This window comes from Lissotriton vulgaris, chromosome 11 (assembly GCF_964263255.1).
Source record: "Lissotriton vulgaris chromosome 11, aLisVul1.2, whole genome shotgun sequence".
NCBI lineage: Eukaryota > Metazoa > Chordata > Amphibia > Caudata > Salamandridae > Lissotriton > Lissotriton vulgaris.
In genome coordinates, this window is record NC_141699.1 from 600,312,668 (window position 1) to 600,329,289 (window position 16,622).

The 16,622-nt window shown below is 46.5% G+C and overlaps 1 protein-coding gene across 1 annotated transcript in view; it reads left to right on the forward strand.

Annotated features, from left to right (window-relative positions):
- Nucleotides 1-16,622, forward strand: part of RASA2 (RAS p21 protein activator 2) — a 619,199-nt gene that overhangs the window by 209,323 nt on the left and 393,254 nt on the right. The gene's annotated exons all lie outside the window — the stretch shown is intronic.

Below are 16,622 nucleotides of genomic sequence, written 5' to 3' on the forward strand. Positions count from 1 at the left end.
AGTTTTTCACTGCCAGGACATGTAAATCATTGAATATACATATTATGTAAGTATTGAAAAGTAAGTATTAAAAAGGAAGGTTTAGGCATGGCAAGAGGTTTTATTTAGGCTAATCAAAGGGGAAGGATCACTTGTCCTGCTCAACCTTGAGTGTACAGGACTAGCAAGGGGTGTCCCAATAAAAAGACCCTCATGCACGTGATGGGTAAGGTGGGTTTCAGAGCGGTATATCTTGGTTCTCCGCTTTTATGTCACGTGTGTGCATAATCATAAGGTCTAGTTTCGTTATGCAGCCTCCACCCGGAGGTATTGTACCCAAGGTTGGTGCAGTAGTGAGCCAGAGATAAAAATTGTTAAAAAACCAAAAACTCAGCAAAAGGAAATTTTATTCAGTCTGGTTTATGGTCTGGTAAACTCTCTAGTAGTGCAGCTTAACCTGATAATGAGTAATAGTTGCACTAAGAGTCATGAAAATAGAAAAAAAGGGGGGGGGGGGAGTGACTAAAAATAGGTCGACATGTTTCTGCCTTGGCTGCCTGGATTCTAGGACAAATGACAAATTTTACAAAATCCTAACAGACCCCACACCCAGACTCCAGAGAACTGTCGCAATGATGATAGAAGAAGGAGAGATTAACAACTGGATTTCAAAAAAAGAAGGGGATTACCTACGGACCACTACACCCCGTACCCCTTACTTCTATTCATTACCTAAGACCCACAAGGGGCGGATACCACCACCTGGACGCCCAATCGTGTCTGGCATAGGTTCAATCCTTGAACCCCTTTCAGAGTTTGCAGATCAATACTTACGACCACTTGTGCAAAAAACCCCCACGTATCTAAAAGATACTAGAGACCTTTTGAATCACCTACAGCATATAGATTATTCACCAGACACTATGCTTCTTGTAGGGTTCGACGTAGAGAGTCTGTATACTAGCTTACCGCAAGAGAAAACCATGGAAACTCTTGAAAACATACTTTTCAACACCACTTGGATGTATAAAACCCCCAGACATTTTGTTCTGGAATGTTGTCGACTGGCTCTCATGGAGAACTTCTTTCAATACAGAGACACCCTGTATTTGCAATGCCACGGGACTTCGATGGGCAGTACCTTTGCCCCCAGCGTGGCAGGGCTGTATGTGAGTACTTTTGAAGACACATATATCTTAAACCAAACCAACAATCCCTATCATCAATGTATACTGTTTTGGAAAAGATACATTGATGACATCTTTGTTATTTGGAGAGGGAATCAAGCAACTTTGTCAGATTTCCACAAATGGCTGAACCAACCGGATGCCTGCCTACAGTTTACATATACTGCAGACAAAACGAGTATTGACTTCTTAGATGTTACTGTCTATGCTGAAGCGAATACCCTTCAAACTAGGACCTTTTTCAAAACCACTGCGAAAAACAGTCTTTTGTCCTTTAAGAGCTTTCACCCAAGACCTTTACGAGAGAACTTTCCCTACAGCCAGTTCCTCAGGTTACGGCACAACTGCAGCAATATCTCAGAATATAAATCACAGGCTAACGATCTTTGCAAAAAACTAGAAGCCCGAGATTACCCAAAAAAGATCATATCCAACTGTAAGAAACGGGCAAGAAACCAGAATAGAGAGGCACTTCTGGACAGCATCCCAAAGACTCCACAAGAGGAAACCCTCACATGTGTAACCACATACAGCCCGATGACAAACAATATCAAAAAGATTGTCAATAGTAACTGGCGCATACTGACATCAGGTAATTTAACCTGGCCGAAGCCTAGATTTGCGAATAAGAGGAGCAGAAACCTAAAAGATATGCTAGTCCACACAAGACCACCTCCAAAAATACCAAGAGATAATGTTTCTTTGTGGGGCAATCCAAGAGTGACAGGCCACTATCCATGTGGCTCGTGCTCTGTCTGTGATCTCACAAGACCAACAAAAGAAATTCAACTCCTACCTCACTTCAAATGGACATTGAACAACCATACTAATTGCAACACGACGCATGTTGTATATATGATCACATGCCCTTGTAAACTTAATTACATAGGGATGACGTGCAGGAAAGCAAAGCAAAGAATTGGTGAACACAGGAGCAACGTGAAATGTAAAAAAAAGCACAACGAAAATGGCCTCACATTATCTAGAGAAGGGCCATACTATTCTTGACCTACAATGGGTGATTCTGGAAACCTTATCGAATAAAGACCATAATGCGGAGAAAATCCTATTCGAAAAAGAACAGAGATGGGTACATAGACTCAAGACAGACAGCGAAGGACTGAATGATAACATACCCTGGCTGTCTTTAGCAAAAAGGTGATTACTCGGCATTAAGACCAGACCAACCACCAACAGCAAATAATATAATGGTAACTAACAGCATTTTTGCTCATGAAAGATGACACTGCGTCCCAATGAGAAACTCAAGGGAATACCAACGAAAGGCAGAAGCAATACATAATTGCCATAATGTATCCATTTTCAGCCTCCCCATTTCGAAAAACAATACGAGTATGGGGATTTGCAGAACAGAGCACCTAAACTAAAACCGAAGCACAACACCGAGATTAATACACCTGGTTACCATAGTTGCGTAAACACAGGGCTCAGACCAATAGAAAACCTCCCAACCGATCAGCTAACGCCCATTAATACGACCCGGAAGCAATACCAACTGCTTCCGGTTCGGTAAGAGCAGCACAGCGCATACACAGGGAAGCTGAGGAACGGGCGCAATAGGTATCATGAAACACCGAGAGAACGCCTCTACAAAACCGCAAGTACAAAACTGTGCCCCATCTAACTTTCGGACCCCTCTCTCTCTTCTTCCCGTAGCCCTTTCTAAGAGCTCTACCACCGAAGGGAGTGTGCATAATTTATGCGCGAGGTAAAGAAAGGATGTAATACACGTTGACGGTCACTTTGCCGCCGACCTCCCCACACGCATGTGAACCCAATACTTTGCACCGCGCTGTATATTCCTCATTTAGTACTGTGTCTCACCCGAAAATACGCACTGCCTAGGAAGATTTCACTCACAAAGCGATTTATGTATACTTCACAGTGGAATGAGTGAAAAACAGAAACCACCACAATTTGTAGCAGTTTATATGCGCACAATATTGCTACACAAACCGAGTGATACCCACACTCGTCCACAAGACATGCATGTTGATTCACCCAGAAGCATGCTATAGCGACTGCATGAGACAGGAGAGCACGAGAGAGAGTTGACATTGCCGCAAACATTAACCGGTCATGTAAAGTATTGTCATTTTATAGTTGTTTATAGCTTACCAATTGGTAAATATGAGAAGCAAATTTGCTTAACGTGTGTCCCCCCCCATCCCCCTCCCTGTATGAGTGTTGCAAACTTGTGTTTACTCGTTACAGGTACCATAAGACCTCCAAACATAGAAACAGGTCAATAACCTTTTTCCTTTTCACACTTTTGAGCACTTTAACTATTTAATCCTTCACTCCACTCACTATTGGTCCTGATGAATGCCCGTAAGTCCTAGAATCCAGGCAGCCAAGGCAGAAACATGTCGACCTATTTTTAGTCACTCCCCCCCCCTTTTTTTCTATTTTCATGACTCTTAGTGCAACTATTACTCATTATCAGGTTAACAAGCTGCACTACTAGAGAGTTTACCAGACCATAAACCAGACTGAATAAAATTTCCTTTTGCTGAGTTTTTGGTTTTTTAACAATTTTTATCTCTGGCTCACTACTGCACCAACCTTGTGTACAATACCTCCGGGTGGAGGCTGCATAACGAAACTAGACCTTATGATTATGCACACACGTGACATAAAAGCGGAGAACCAAGATATACCGCTCTGAAACCCACCTTACCCATCACGTGCATGAGGGTCTTTTTATTGGGACACCCCTTGCTAGTCCTGTACACTCAAGGTTGAGCAGGACAAGTGATCCTTCCTCTTTGATTAGCCTATATCTACCTGGAAAATGAATGGATCCGTTTTCCACCTCCCCTCTTTTGATTAGAATATAAGAGGTTTTATTTGGCAGGTCGAATTAGCAGTTTTAAAACTGCATACCCACTTTGCCGGGGCAGGCCTGGAGACATGCTTTGTACTGTCACTTAAGTAATGGCACATGAAGTTTACTAGTGACGTTTAACTTACAAGCCCAGGTTACACTTTTGTACACTATACACTGGTTATAAGTGAGTTAAATAGGTCAATCAGGAGTGTAGTCAATGTGTACATGCTCTAGGGTTCAGATCACATGCACTGTAGCCTGGTTAAGAGTCCTAGTGTGCAGCCACAAAACCTTTATCATTCCAGAAAAGAATTTGACCATACAAAAAGAGGCATTTTCCTACAGTGAATAACGACTATCTCTGCCATGCGTAAATCCACCTGGAGCTGCCCTCCTCTTATATGCCTCCAGAACCACTCCAAACAAAGGCCCTGTAAGTTTAGGTATTGAGTTTAAATTATTCCACCTGGAAGCCATTTGGTCTTGGGGATTTGCATGGCTGCAGTTGATGTTAGCTCCTCGTCTGTGATGTCACCCTCTAATTCACTGTTCTCTTCCCTATTCAGCTCCCAAGCCAGGAGATCCCTCATGAAACCTACCAGATTGACGGCATCATGTATGTGCCTACAAAGTACGAGACCGAGTAGTACTTTAAAATGAATTTGGTGGTGATCTGCAGGTCTCCTTTTTAGGTCTCGCTCTCGCGACCCGTTGTCGCCCACTTGCCTCTCAAGGGAGACAGAGCGGTGCACGAGCCTACCAGGGTCTGTGGGCGAGCTTACGCAGGCCGGCCGAGGGCACGCACACACGCGCATAACACAATCAGACAGACGTGCAGACACAGACATACACGCACAGACAGACACACAGACACACAGACACACACACAGACACACACACACACACACACACACACACCGCCCCCACCCCAAAAGCCCCACTTACCGCATCAGCGGCCTCAACCGCCACTCCTGACTTCTGCTGCCACCGCTCCTCTGGGCCATCCCGACAGCCGTGAGCGTGCACACCCCGAAACTGGAAGTTCGGGAGCGTGCAAGCTCACGGCTTGTTAGTTTCCTGTTCTCCGAGTTCCCTTTGTTCCCGCCCCCCTCCCGCTGTCTGTTGTCCGTGGCCCGTTTTGTTTCGCCCCCCTCCCACTGTCTGTTGTCTTGATCCACGAGGGTGAGCTGCAGAAGCGGTGACTTGTTGCAGGATCGGTAAGCCTTTGAGTAGAGCAGCTGCTGTGACTCAACACCATCTATTCAGTAGCGGTGTTAAGCGTCAAGACCGTATCTGCGTGAGTACCTTCATCTGTTTAGGAATTGGGGCGGGCAGGGTTGTAAATTAGTTATTTGGGGGAGTTGAACAGCCTTGTTTTACGACTTGTGCCCTGGCTGCAAGCACCTCTGTGCTATTAAAAGCACACAGTGCCTCTATGCACTTTAATGCTGTGTACGTGCTTCACTTCCACTTCTGTAAAGTTGAGGCTCCTCTTGGCCCCGGGGTGGGGGTCCTGGGCCCCTCGCGCCCCCTCTGCCTCGGTGACCTGACCCGAAGGAGGCCGCAGCTCTCTCCATCAATAATTCATCCCGGCTGCCTTCACTTATCGAATGACTCCTTAAAAAAAGGTATCGGGTGGCACGGGGAGCATTACTCACCCGGCGGCTTCACTTACAATCACAGCGCCTCCTCCGCTCCTGTGACCGTCGGCAGCTCTGTGGGACATGAGATCTGCAGAGGGCCCAGTGTGGAGGAGGCGCGGGACTCCAGACAGCTGTGTTTGGGGCAGGGGTCTATCACGGGATAGTGTATTATATATACTATTGTATAGCGCTTACTACTCCTATAAGGGGCGCATCAGAGAGGCGCTGGTCCGCTTGAGTAGCGCAGTCAGCTGCGTGGGTGCCTGCTCAGAGGTGTGTGATCTTTGCAGCGCCCCCATGATGGAAAGTGTTTCTGTATAGCACCTGGTGAGCACTGAGGCGCTGTTATCGTGTTAATGGACGCAGCGCAGCGCTTGGGAGAGGGTTGTATCATTGTATGAGGACGTATGAGAGACAGGTGTGCTTTTTTTGTCACATGTAGTATGCTGGCAGCTCGGATGAACTCTTTTGGGACCCTTATTTGATCTTCTTGAGGGTGTTTCATCTGCTGGCTTTGGCAGGAGGGCGCCTACTCTGTGTCCAGTGCGTCCAGGTGGTCAGTACCTAACTCCATCACACAAGCATTTGTCAAATACATAGATATTAGTTAATACTCAGCCTGCACTCTCTTAGCTATTAGCAAACCTCATTAGTCAGCACTCTGCCCCTACACTCACGCAGCTGATTGTAAACCTCATTAATCAGTACTCAATCTGCATTCACTCGGCTGTTTAAAAACCTCATTAATCAGTACTCAATCTGCATTCACTCGGCTGTTTACAAACCTCATTGTCCTACTCTCTGCCTCCCTTACACAGCTGTTTACAAACCTCCTTAATCACCACTCCGTCTGCATTTACTCAGCTATTTGCAAACCTTATTGGCCTACACTTAGCGTGTACTCACTCCGCTATTTGCGAACCTCATATATCAGTACTCTGCCTGCCTTCACTCAACTATTTGCAAAGCTCATTAGTCTGCACTCAGTTAGCACCCACAGAGCTGCTTGCATAACTCATTAATCAGTACTCAGCCTGCACTCACTCAGCTGTCTGAAAACCTCATTAACCAGTACTCAGCCTGCATTCACTCGGCTGTTTGCAAACCTTATTGGCCTACACTCAGCCTGTACTTACTCCGCTGTTTGCAAACTTCATTATTCAACACTAAGCCTGCACCCAGTCAACAGTTTACTAACCTCATTAGTCAGCACTGAGTCTACACGTACTCAAGTATTTGTGAGCCTCGTTGGTGAGCACTCACCCTTCACTTTCTCAACTATTTGTGAAAAGTAGGATCCGTCTGTGCCAGAGCTTGTCACCTCTGGTGGCCCTGAAACTTCAATGGATTTGCATGCTGCGGGCCCAGGATATTTATATTTGTAACATGAATGGAGAAGAGGAGGATAGAAAGTTACCATGTTGTAACCAGTGTGTCTGGATTTATCTAGTCAATCTAGCTTCAAATATGGGGTAACCCTGTAACCCCGGGTAATCAATAATATTTAAGAGAACAGTGGTTGTCTCCACGAATAGCCTCACGTCTCAGTTTCCCTGCCGTAAAAAACAGCATGCACATAGTTCTTAAATTGACAGAATTTACTGTCCTTTGGGGATAAAACAAATTCAGACAAATATATAATCTATAGATGCTCCAGTTAACGGTTCTGTGAGAGTGACATTTGTAAATAAATGTGTGCTATAAATGAGAACAAAGCAGAAATATTGTAGACACATTTGCAATGCAATTTTAATTTTTGTCTCAGAATTAGAGCACCATTCAGACGAATATTAATGATTAGCTGTCTACATGTCAAACGTGTTGATGTTTCAACCCCTATCAGTTATTTAGGAGAAGTCTTCATCAGGACTAGTTGAAAACACCAGAATAATTCAGAGGGATTTAAGGGGAATAACACCCAATCCGTGGCTCATATACAGTATATCGTTCCTCACATCTGTATCAAGGGCAGACAATACCCAACCATCCTCAGGCCGATTGGTGGCAAAATGTGACGTTGGCAGAAAAAAAGCATCTGATTGGATCACAGACACTAAGCAGTAGGTCATGTTTAACCCAAAAGGCTCTTTGTTAAGTCTCGCCTAAGCCATTGCGTTAGCGATGCATTGGCGAGATATTTAGTGGGGGTTTCAAAAGTGCTCCCAAAGTCTGCAGACGGATAAGGTACAGTGCTTGTGCGCTGGGCACATGCATAATTTGTCCGCCTGCAGCCTTTGAGAGCACTTTCGTGGCCGCTTTGATGTTCTCAGTGAGCCACGTGGCCACTGAGAACATCAAAGAGGCCGCAAAAATGCTCCCCATTTGCCACCCCCTCCCTTATCCCACTTCCTGCTTGTTTTGCAGGCGGTAGATCTGCATTCACAGTGTTCTGCTCTGGTTGTACCAACATGCTTATCTCTTTCAAAGGTGCCCTGCCCTTCGATCAGGGACATAAAGAGTGTAACACGTTGAACATCCATACAAAGCGCAACCTATCTATCGCCCTCACTCTATCGAACTATCATCCTCTATCTAACTATCTATCACCGTCACTTGATCTGTCTATCTATCTATCGCACTCACTCTAGCTATAGTCATCACTCTATCTATCTCCCGCACTCTATCTGTGTATCGCCCTCCCTCTATCTATCACCCTCACTCTATCGCACTCACTCTATATATGTATCGCACCACCACAGCATCACTCAGCACCACCACAGCATCACTCAGGGGCACCACAGCACCACTATGCGCTACCACAGCACCACTGAACGCCACATCATCCCTTGTTGCCACCACATCACACAGCGCCACCACAGCATCAGTCTGTGCAACCATTTAACAACAACTGGTTCAAATATGATCTCTCAATGTTTCAAGCTTTATTACAAATGTCACAAAAAGATGTTAATATTTCACTTCTGTTCTTGGATTTTTGTCACAATAAAATACACTGAACATAATCTTCTCAAAAGTTATTTACAAAAGTTTAAGCTATTGTCATTATAAATTCCAATAACTTTTATTTAAGTATTAATTATTTTAAAAAAATGAAAAGCCATTGTTATTTTTTTTTTTTGTAAGACTTTATTTGCAGTTGACAATTACACATTACATCATTTGCGTGTATAGAGGACATTGTCACTACCTAATCATTCCGATGCTCGTGATACACAGCTATTCAGCCGACAACCTTCCGGTCCGGCAGCAATTAAGAACATGGTGCGTCAAACTTTCCATCAGTGTATACAGAATTAATAGTCTTACTTTTTAATTATTTGTTCTTGATTGAAACAGAACTATAGACTCATTAGGAACATTAAACAATTTAGTAGAGCTTCAATACACGGACAATTATCTATATCGGTGGGGCTTTACTGATGTACTACGCTGTATTCTTACCCATGAGTCCCCCATGGTCTCTTACCATCACACCCATATCCCTCCCAGCGTCCCGTCCATGGGTATGTGTTCGTTTCAAAGTTCATCCTCCTCATCAGAGCTATCCTCTCCTTCTTCCGGGAAAGGGTCACACAGGTCACCTCTATACTTGTTCCAAGGTAACCAGATCCTGTTCCATTTGTGAGGGTTGGCTCTTATTTTATAGACCGCTCGCTCGGTAATCATCAATTTGTCCATGTGTGTGCACCACTGTGCCAATGTCGGTGCGTCTGCCGCTCCCCATTTTTGTGCAATGTCGCGCTTGGCCTCCATCGCTCCTATCACCACCCACTGTTGCCCCTGTCTAGGTAGATCCGTCCTCCCCCACATATTCAATAAGCAAACCCTCGGGTCTGGTGTGAGTGAAACTTCCAGTGTTTGTGAAACGGTCCTCATAATTCGCCTCCAGTATTCGCTAATGACCGGACATCCCCAAAGTGTGTGTAGGAGTGTTCCTTCCTCTCCACAACCTCTCAGACAATTCGGATGCTGCGCCCTGTGTATTCTATACAAAGCGGTTCTGGTGTAGTAGACCCTATGTAGTATTTTGAATTGTACTAGACGGAATCGGGCCGATACTCCTGCCTCTCTCGGGGATGCTAGTGCGGCATTCCAGTCCGTTTCACCCATTTCTCCCAACTCCGTCTCCCATTTATCCCGTAATTTAGTTAGTGGGTCCGGTAGATTATTTAACAGTTTTTGATAAGTGAGTGATGTAGCTCCTGTTTGCATATAATCAGTGAGCAGGCGGTCTTCTAATGGAGATGATTCAGGGACTTTGGTCCCCGGCTCTATAGCCCTCATCAATGCGTGTCTGATCTGTATATACCTATATGTCTCAGTGGATCCTAGGTCATATTGTTGCTGTAGGAGTGAGAATGGGATCACACCAGTACTCGTCCATAGGTCTCCCACTGTGGAGATTCCTATATTGTCCCATAGGGTAAATCCTTTGCTATGTCTCAGACATCCCAATGCTTTAGTATCCCACAGGGGTGTGAGTTTGGTTATAACATCCCCCCATTTTAATCTAGCCTGCGCCTTATGCCATAATGTTACCGTGTGCTTTGTCGGGCCTATCAGTTTTGTCAATAGACGTTTGTTATATAGCGGTGCCAATAGGCTGTGTGTTCCTAATTGGGTTCTGTCAGCCATATATGCCGGGTCGTCTTGTGGTGCGTGGATCCACTGGTTTATCACCTAAAGTTGGGACGTCCAGTAATATAACTGTAAATTTGGCAGTGCTATCCCACTGTCGTACCATCCACGGTTAAGTTTTATATGAGCCACTCGAGCCGGGCGCTCTCCCCATAACAAACCTGAAAGGACTGCTGTCACCTTCCTAAAATATGAGGGTGGGACAAGGGTCGGTGTATTCTCCAATTAATATAAAAAACGCGGAAGTGCCTTCATTTTAAATAAAGCCGCTCTGCCCAGAAGCGTCAATGGTAGATTCGCCCAGTATCTTGCATCCGCTTTTAAGCGAGTGAGTGGAGGTAACAAATTTTGCGTAAAGTAGTGCGAGGCGTCTCGGGTTACATAAATGCCTAGATATTTAAACGAGGGGTGTGCAACGGTCAATTGGCATTCGCTGGGTATATGCGGCAAGGGACCCTTCAGTTCATATATAATCGATTTTGACCAATTTATGGTGTAGCCGGAGTAAACACCATGTGCATTACACAGGTCAAGTAATATAGGAATACCTGCAGCCGGATCTGACAAGTATATCAACATATCATCAGCATAAAGGGAGACTCTGTCCTCCCAATGCTCCCCCCAACTTACCCCCTTTAGCAAAGGAGTATCTCTAATGATAGTCGCTAGCGGTTCCAGAACTAACGCAAACAGCAGAGGGGAGAGCGGGCAGCCCTGCCTCGTTCCTCTAGCCAATGGCATGTCACGTGAAACGTGGCCATTGGCCGTCACATGTGCTACAGGTTCTGTATATAAGAGTTTTATCCACGCTATAAATTTGGGGCCGAAGCCCATGTGCGCTAGAACTGCGAAAAGGTATGGCCACTCCACTAAATGGAATGCCATCTTGGCGTCCAGCGAAAGAATGACCGCTGGTTCTGTCAATAGGGGGGCCCGCGCCAGTGCGCCATGGACTCTTCGGAGGTTAAGTGCTGTGCTCCTATGCGGCATAAAGCCGGATTGATCTGGATGGATCAGGAGGGAAAGGTGGGGCATCAATCTGGTAGCCAACATCTTTGCCAGTATCTTAGCTTCCGCATTGAGTAGCGAGATTGGTCGGTATGAGGTACAGTCTGCTGGAGGCTTACCCGGTTTCGGGATGGCAACTATAGTGGCTAGTCGTTGATCCCGGGGCAGTACCCCCTGCTCCAAGCTATCCTTGAACATCGCCAATAGTGGCTCACTCAGTGTGTCAGACATCGTTTGATACCATTCAATCGGGATCCCGTTGGGGCCCACTGCTTTTCCTGTGTGAAGTGTGTTAATTGCTGCCTGAACCTCTTGTACTGTCAGGTCTGCCTCCAGTTCATCCACTGCATCTTGGGGCAGGGTTGGGGTGCGAACCGGTTGGAGGGCCAGCGTCGCAGCAGCCTCAGTAACTTCCCTTTCAGGAGTGTATACCTCTTGAAAATGATCTGCGAGGAGATCAATTATTTCCGACGGGTTTGAGTGTAGTGTCCCACTGTGGTCTGCCAATTGTAGTATGGTCCTGCTACCTTCTTTTCTCTTATCTAACCAGGCCAGTAGTTTACTGGCCTTGTCGCCTATATCATATATTCTATTCGCCGTTGCGGTTATATTTTCCATTGTTTGTAGGCGGATATGATCAGTGTGGGCTTGTTGGCTTAGTGTAAGTGTGTGTAGTGTTTCCTCCGTCGGGTGTTCCATGTGGGCTATGTTTGCTACCTCTAGGTCCAATTCTAGGTCCCGCAACTCCTGCTGCTGCATGCGCTTATGCCCTGTTATTGCTGTAATGGCATGACCTCTCAAAACTGTTTTGTATGCTTCCCATAGTGTAGTGGGAGAGGACACCGAACCAGTATTCTCGGCAAAGTAGTGCCGGGTCGCCTTTTTTAATTCTTTCCGTACATGTGGTACCTTGATATACCCCGGATAAATTGGACATAGTCTTCTGCGTACCCTCCCCGAGCATGAGATGTTCAGTGTTAGGGGGGAATGATCTGAAACACCCCTTGGCCTAATCTGCACATCACTAATTGTAAGTTGACCGTCCCCCAATGTAAGAAAGTAGTCTATGCGAGACAGACTATTGTGAGTTGCCGAGTAATAGGTGTATTTCCGGTCCTCAGGGTAAAGGTGCCGCCAAACGTCCACCAACCCTTGTGCATCGATGAATTCTTGAAAGCGGGGGGACGGACCAGACGCGTGTGTTCTGGCCGGGTACCTATCCTGCGTGTTATGTGCCACTGCGTTGAAGTCTCCCCCCACCACTAGGTCACCTTCCGGGAGATCTAACAGAAATTTCCCTAACTCGGGTAGAGTGGTCGCGTGCAGCGCCGGTGGAATGTATACCGAGACCACGTTAAGTGGCTTGCCCTCCCATTGTCCAATCGCCACAGCGAAGCGGTCATACTCATCGGTTCTCGTGGAATGCAGTATGAAGCGAGATGCCTTTTTCATTAGTATACCAGTTCCACGAGACCCGGAGGTAAAGTCCGAGTGTACCACCATACTGTATCCCCTTCTGTCCAATGCCTTGCTCGCCGTTCCCACTAGGTGCGTCTCCTGAAGAAGGATTAGATCTGGATTCAGTCTCTTAATAGCCTTTAGGACCAACCCTCTCTTTATCTTATCCCCAAGACCTCTTACATTCCAGGACATCACTTGCAGTGGAGGTATCGGACCTGTGCTTATGTTCTCATGTTGAGGAGTAGATTGTAAGTTGCGTGCCATGCACACCTATCAAGTTTAGTCTGTACATTTCAACATCTGCGTGCCATAGTACTCAGTACATACCCCTATAGTCTTTCAGTTCGCCGTGTTGCCTATTAATTCCCTGAGTCAAACAAAACGAAAAACCAACCCCCCCCCCACACCCTGAACTACCCCCCTCCCTGCCCCCCTGCTATACGGACTCAGAACCGCCCGCCCCCCCAACTTAGCAGAGTGCCTGTCCCATTCCCCACACCAAATACTTGCTCGCAGGGGTGAAGAGTCTCCGGAGCCGGTGGCCCCACATACACTCCTTGGAAGTCCTCAGCCCAGTGTCCTGTAGCCGGCCCCCAGGCAGAATGCAAACATAAAAGCAAGATTAGTATGTCCTTTATGAAGATTAGTGTCCCTTGCTGGCGCCTTCCTCCACCGCATCTTCGTCTTGGGAGTTGTCTTCTTCCGTCCTGTGAGACGTCTGTGAGCCCCCCGGGAGTCCCACGTTTTTGTCCTTTTTCGATCTGTTGGATCTACGAGGTTGTGTCGCCGGTCTCCATCCATCGAGCCAGTCTCTCGCAAGTTCAGGAGTGTCAAAGAACCACGTTTTATTGTCTGATACCACTCTCAGCCGCGCCGGAAAAAGCATGGAGTAGGGGGATCTCTCTCACCCTCAGTTCCTTCTTGACCTCCAGGAATGTCCTTCTATGGCGCGCAACTTCCGCCGTATAGTCCGGGAAAAAGGCCAGAGTGGAGTTGAGGATCTTCACCGGAGGGGACACCCTAGCCGCCTGCAAAATGGCGTCTCTGTCCCGGAAGTTGAAAAGACGAGCCAAGATGGTTCTCGGCGTCGCTCCCTGCTTAGGTTTACCCCCCGGCACTCGATGTGCTCTTTCCACAGAGAAATAGGCAGACAGTCCCTTGGGTTGGAGCTCTTTTTTAATTAGGTCCTCCACGTAGAGATCAGTTGCTCTAACACCTTCGGTTTCCGGTACGCCCAGAATTCGTATGTTGTTCCGTCTTGAGCGACCCTCCTGATCGTCCAGCTTTTCACGCACTGTTCTATTCTCTATCGCCAGTTTTTGCATCTCCGTTTGGAGCTCAGAGACGTCCTCCACTAGGGACTTCGTGACCACCTCCATCGATTTCACTTTCTCAGACATTTTCTGGAAGTCGGCACGGATCAAAGTGATCTCAGTAGAGATTGAGCCCACCGTGGCCTGCACTTGAGTCAGTGTCTTCATGACATCGTCCAATGTCGTTTTTTGCGTATTCGCCCCTTCCGCCATCTTGCCGGCTGGGGCAGACGGGGAGGATGATGCCCCACCACTGGCAAATCAGTCAATTCGGGTTTGCGTGGCGCCCCCTCTCGCGTTCTTTCCAGCCATTCTTACCCCTTCGTACCCTAGAAGCCTCACAGGGTACTCCGCCCAGTCGTTCGGGGTGTCGCGGGGGTCTGGTGTGTAAGTGGTCAACACCTGTCTCTTCATGTATATAGTGGGCCACCTCCTCCCCGCACGCTCAGTCCTCGGTTTATGATTCCTTCAGCGGGTCAGGTGCCGGTGCTATTAGGCCAGAGGTCCCACTCTCCAAAGTCGATCTCGATGGCGAGGCGACGGTGTTCAAAGGCAGTCGACTCGTTGAGTATTATGCACAAAGATGGCGGATCAGCCCTTTGTTCTCCTTAGGTTTCGGTTTCACCTGTCTGCCGTCCGGAGGAACTCTCTCCTGATCGCTTGGAGATCGGTTTCTTAATTGTAGTCAAGGCTAACGAAGACAGTTTGAACAAGTCTTGCTGTTTCTGAGCTCATGAGCCACTCTTCGGATTGCGGCCGTGCGTTTCCGGTGGGAATGAACCGAGCCTCTTGTCGGCCGATAGTTCAGGACATGTCCCGGCTTCTTATGGTCGACCAGGCCTCAGGGTCGTCTCCACGTTTGTTCCGTTTCCAATGTCGGACAGACTTCTAAGTCACTGCCCTGGGTCCCGCCCGGTCCTAGGCTTCAGAACCCTCCGTTGGAGCTTCTTATCTGCACGGATCAGTGGTCGGATATTAGGAGAGGCCGTCCGGTCTACGGAGCTCCTCTTTTAGGCTGCCGCTATGCTCGGCTGCTAGCCACGCCCCCGCCATTTTTATTTGTAATATCAATACATCTAACTCGCGTTAATACAACACATATTGCATTACAAATGCTATAGGTGTCATATTTGCTATTTGGCATTGTAAATGACAAAGCTATTAATTTCGCTATTTTCAAAACCAACACATAAATAAAAAGTGTGTCATTTACAATACCAATAGCTCAAACTTTCCTAATGCGAGACCTATTGCATTGCAAATGCTTGTTTCTCCTGTCTCCTGTGCATTTACAATGGATGCTATTGGATCAGACCTAATGGTGTTAGTGCATAGCCAGTGAAGCGATTTACTATATTTTGTAGCCCATTAGTAAATCCTACTTTGTGTGGCAAGCCATGCTTTTTGTGCCTTATTCAACAGCAAATGTTTGAGGGCTGCCTGGTTATGGAGGGAGTTTCTGAGCATTAGCCACAAGTCAGAACCCAAATGTAGCATCAGTTTCTTCGCCTGGGTCTCGAGTGATATCAACTGCTACTGCTTCCTACATTGTCATCTTCCCTCATAACGAACGATATCCCTTCATATTGTGGCCTTGAACGCCTCCCATAGGGTCGCAGAGATTCTATTGAGTGTTGGCTCATCTCTCGATATAGGAGGTGACTGCAACCTGTATATGTAATTTTAATTCTTGAATGGTCCATGCATCCATGCGGCACCCCCTTTTCGCACCCTTACGGCCGAACCAGTGCCTACTCTCAACTTGGTAGTGGTCAAGGAGACCAAGCAAAAATATTCACCTCTGTCAGTCTAAGCATATCAGAGTTGGGTACTAATAAGCAACAAGTCGAAAGAATATCTTGTGGGCTCCTGAGTAATATGTAAACCCTTTTTCCCATGAGAGTAGGGCCCTCCAAGTGTCCATTATTTCCAAGCCACCCAGGAATTTACCAAGGATGGTTAGCCCTTGTAACAAGAGATCTCTCCATCTGGAACGATCCTATCTCACATTGTTCCACCTTTGTCTCAATTATCCTTTTGAACCTTCCTTTCACCTCCCTGGAACATAAAATTGAAATTCTTAGTATATGATTTGAGGTTTGTCATCCACAGATGCACAGAAAGAGTTAATCAAACATAACAGTGCATCAACAGTCTGTGACGAAAGAGCAACGTTGTTTGTCTAGAGTTGTACATCACGTCTCTTGGCGCCAATTTTAAGTGAGTCAATTACAACCTTTGTGAACTCAAGTACTAGTACACTACTGAGGCTGCTGATTCCCATGCTTGCAGAACACCGAGGTTGTCTACCTCTGATTGAAAAACAGGCCTATTTCTTGCACCATCATACACTTCATGCATCGTTATCGCATGCTTGCACATTTTCTCATTCCTCCTTTCTCCCTTTCTTACCGTTTTCCTCTCCCGTTTGTGCCTTTTTCTCATGCTGAAATTCAGTATTTTGATAAATTATGTGTTTCGGTTCCCAAAAAATGTGTCCTTGCTCACCACCTATATCCACTATCCCAATTTGGGCACTAATTATACGGTGCATGTTGTCCTATAACGTGATGCAACAGTG